Consider the following 4,769-nt stretch of genomic DNA (forward strand, 5'->3'; position numbering starts at 1 on the left):
CATTTTTTTTATCGTTTTATTTTTTATTTTGATTTCTTTGTTTTCTTTCCACTTTATTTTGACTCTTCTATTTCTCATCTTTTTCTTTCTCATATTTTCTTTTTCTTTTCCTATTTTCATTTTCTTTTTTCTTTTATTTTTATTTTTTATTTCTTTTCTTTTTGCTTTTATTTTTACACTTATATTTCTAGATTTTATTTCTCTTTTTTTTTTTTTTTTTCCTTTTTTTTTTTTTGGTTTTTTTTTTTTTTTTTTTTTTTTTTTTTTCTTTTTTCTTTTCTTATTAATTTTTTTCATTTTTTTACTCTTCTATCTCTTGCATTTATTTTTAAAAGACACATATACATATTCAAAAAATATATAAAATACATAGACATACAGATTTGTGTATGTATTTATAGTACAAAACATACATATATATCTCCATATGTGTTTACAAAAATACATATCTGACTCATATGTATATTTAAATATACAGGACACAAAATCTCTAAAACAAAAAGTGACATAATACATTTGCCTAATTGCGCTTGAACTACACATTTCTTCTTCATGATGTAGATATCAAAAATATTATTATGACAAAAAATATGCATGTAATGCCCTGCAAAATCCTCTTCCAGTCTGAGCCTTTGAGCATATTTGGTAAAGCAAAAATTTGAGTCAAAATATTTAAGAAATATTCTCCCATGTATGAAATACTTTGAAAGCATGTGGAAATCTATTTGAGCATGAATTAAGATCATATAGGTCCCCTAACTCATGAACGAGTTAAAAACTTTCCTATCGTTCAAGTTTTAGTGACTGTCAAAATATGGGTCAAATTCAATCGACCATAACTCATTGTATATTAAGAACTTGGTGGTTTTCTATATATCAAATGAAATATGTTTGAATTATCTTTCCAATGATACAAATTTTGCCTAAATCCGATATCGAAACAAAGAGTTATGCCCATTTTACTCCAGCATATCAAGCTGGAAAGCAGTGACGACGTTTTTGATGATCACGTTTCTGATGCCCTTTTTGAAGACGTCGTCACATTCTGATGACATTTGTGACAACGTCGTCAGACCTGGGCAGAAAATCAAGAATTTGGACCCCTTTTGTGATGACTATTCGTGACGGCCTATCACGAACCTGACGGCCAATCACAGATGGCGTCAAGTATATTTTTTCAGCAATTCAAGGGAGTTTTTGCAAGGGTATTTTGATCATTTCCCACCCTTTTTGAGTCTCTATGAGGAACCCTCATTCAAACCCTAAATCAATCATTTTCTTTATCAACTCTCTCAAGAGAGTATTACTAGGGTTTCAATCAAGAACCCTAATCTTCCAAAAATCTCCATAAATCTTCAAGGTTTCTTCAAGAATCAAGTTCCTCATAGTGTGGGCTTCAAGAATTTATTTATTTCAATTGTGGATAAAGTTTCAAGCACTAAAGTTCATCCAATTTCAATGGTTAAGGTATGTAGATGTTGATTCTTGGGTCCCTATTATCCAAGAAGCTCAACAACCCTTTTTAAAACTAAATGATTTTTATGTTTATGAGTTGTTAATGATTTGTATGAGTTGAAATGGATGTTTAATGTGTTGTTGAGTTTTGATTCATGCTTGCCTACAAAATTTATGAGCTTTGACCCTAGTATGTGGAATTCATGTGATGTTTGTGATAGACCCTCTTGAAGTAGTTTTTCCATGTGATGTGTTCATGACTTTTAGGTGTAGAAATGGTTGAATAAGTGAAAAACGTTCCCCATAGGTTTGATAAAGAGCTTAGGTGAAGCATAAGGGCCGCTATAGTATATTAAACAGGAAACTCCAAATTGTGAGCTAGTCCATGCATGCCAAGTATTTTATAAAATGCCTTAGTGAGTGAAATGTGCCAAGATAGCATGAAATCCCCAAGTAGGTGTAAAATTGATCGTGTCTAGTGGTTGTTGAAAGACCTTAGGGAACAAAGGAACAAGTTGAGATATGACGGTTGTAAATTCCCTATTTTTGTGCTCTTTGATATATGCTAAGCTTTTAATACATGTCAAGTGGTTAGCAAGTAAATAGTGACGTGTTAGTATGAAGTTTCCCCCAAATAAAGTGATATCCAAATACATGACAAGACCAATATATATATGAAGTACTTGATGTAAGATCTCGTTGAATAGGGTATAATCTAATAGCATGTCCTCCCTAGGCTAATATATGATGATGAATAGATGTCTCTGCTTCCTAAATGCTTAATGCGATGTCCTAAGGATCTTGAGAGGTAAAGCATGTTGTGATGCCCAACTACTTAAAGTGATTTTTTAACGATTATGATAATACATGAATTATTATAATGTTGAATAAATGCTTGTAATGATGAATGAATGACGGTAGTGATGAATGGATGGCCGTGATGATGCATGAATGATTTGTGATAAAGAATGATTATGTCTTACTTTTATATTATCGAGTCCTGGGGGAATTTATATCCGAAAATAGAGCTTTTGTCTAGAGCCTGTGTTAGTTTCTCAATAATTCCAATCGAGCCATGATTCTCAGAACTCAGTGAGCTATAAAACTCTGTTTCCTCAGACAAGTGCGAAGCTTAATAAAGCTCGATAATCTCTATTATCTCTGTAATCTCTGTATTGCTAGTAACCTATCCTCATACCTGTAATCAACTCAGTTCTAATAGTATTCAAGTGATTCAATCCTAATCTTAAAAATGATTTGAGTAATCCATTCAAGCTCTGTATCATCATTCAGATACCATGATTAGATATCTTTTTCGTCAAATATGAAAACAAGTGATCTCGACGTAACTCAGTCAGACCTTTTGAGTAATATGATCAGTGTCAGATTTAGTTCAGCCAGTGTTCAGTTGAGAATTCAGTTCTGAGTCTTTCAGTTAAGATTAGAAACTAGCACCGAGCGAGCTCAAGGATAGGATCTCACCTACTAGTAGAGGGTGTGATTCTTAGAAGAAATCCTTGTGCTCCAGTACTATGTAGCCAGCGTAGGTTGAGACATCACACCTATTAGTTGAGGGTGGATGAGAGACATCATACCTACTAGATGATGGTAGATGAGGTGGCTTGACCTGTTAGATGAGGGCTCCACCATTCTCGTTTGAGGACCTGCTAGATGAGGGTCATGTAAAGTTGTCTTTACTAGTGGTGCGATAATGACACCCTTCCAAATGGGGCACAAGTTGGACCCTACCTATGGTAGGTCGGGGCATGTCGGTTAAGTGACTACTTCCCACAGCTTCAGTTTCAGATTCAGTCTCAGTTTCAGAATCAATCTTCAAAAATCAAGACTATCAGATATAGTCATCTATCTTTAATAAGAACTCAAATAGTTCCATTGATTCATGGACCATCTCGGCAGATAGGCTTGGTCACATATATAGTTGATTGATATCATATTAAGAGATATGCCACCAGATAGGCTTGATCATAGTATCAGATTTCTATTAAATATTTTTATCGTTGGATTCAGATATGATCATACTTTTTATCATTGATAATCGCTTCCAGAATAATCTGTTAGCAAAGTTGATCTCTAATTTTACCAGTCAAAAGTAGTAATTTCAGAGTTTAGTCCTTGATGTAAGCATATCCAGATCCTCAGTTATCAGTATCAAATGAGTCAATGATTCAGTATCTCAGTGTCAGTAGGGAGTTCAGTCTGCAGTAAAGTGGTATGCGAGTTTCAGTATCTAGAGTTGCGATGATTGTGTTCTGTTCTGTGCATTCATGTATGTGTTCTCATACGGTATCTTCATGATTATTCAGTTTAGATATTGTGCATGCATGATCCCTTGTATTAGCCTACCCCATCTACATACTCAGTATATTTTTGTACTAACGCATTTGCGCTATGGTGTTTTATTTGACACCATAGGTTCAGAGGCACATGATCCAGTTTTTCCTCAGTAGTTCAGTCCCAGTCAGCAGCAGTAGCAGTGAGTTCTCTTCCTCTGAGGATGAATTTCAGTGTACTATTATTGCTTAAGACTTTGTTTATTTTTAGTTGATGGAGTTAGTTGGGGACATGTCCCATCAAATCCACAGTTCAGACAGTTTAGAGGCTTTTCAGATGGATGTATTAGTATTCAGTTTTATGTATTATGAGTATTCATGGATGTATTGAACCTTATGGCTAGTTTCCACATTTATTTTAGACATTGTGTAGTGTACAGGTACAGATATCATTAAAGGGTTAGTTTGTGGTCTTTCGGGGTCATAAGCACCGTGTGACATCTCGGGATGAGATCTCAGGGAGTTACAAACTTGGTATCAGAGTCTAAGGTTCAAGAGTATCCTAGGGAGTTTGAAAAGCCGCATCTAGTAGATTCTTATACATAGGTGTGTAGCGCACCACATTTCTGTACAAGAGGCTACAGGATGTTCTTTGGAGAAGTTCCTCTTCTTTCAGTGATCATTTCGTGCGAGTGAGCATGAGCTCAAGTTGGTCCTTAGTCTAATGCACTTCATTCTTTTATTTACAGAGTATGCCTCATCGCAGAGACTTTGTCCATAGGGTTGATGATCAACCCCCTAAGCCAGTAGATTCTGAAAATGAGAGTGTGTCACATGCAGAGTTTCGAGCAGCTTTCCAAGTGCTAGCCCAAGTGGTGACTAATGTTCATGGTAACCGTCAGGCTGCAGTCCCACCTCAGCAAGATGGGAATTCTGCCGCAGCCAGGATTAGAAACTTCATGAAAATGAACTCGCCCAAATTCTTTGGGTCAGTAGTAGGTGAGGATCCGCAGTTGTTTCTTG

The sequence above is a fragment of the Capsicum annuum genome, chromosome 4 (genome assembly GCF_002878395.1).
Source record: "Capsicum annuum cultivar UCD-10X-F1 chromosome 4, UCD10Xv1.1, whole genome shotgun sequence".
Classification (NCBI taxonomy): Eukaryota; Viridiplantae; Streptophyta; class Magnoliopsida; order Solanales; family Solanaceae; genus Capsicum; species Capsicum annuum.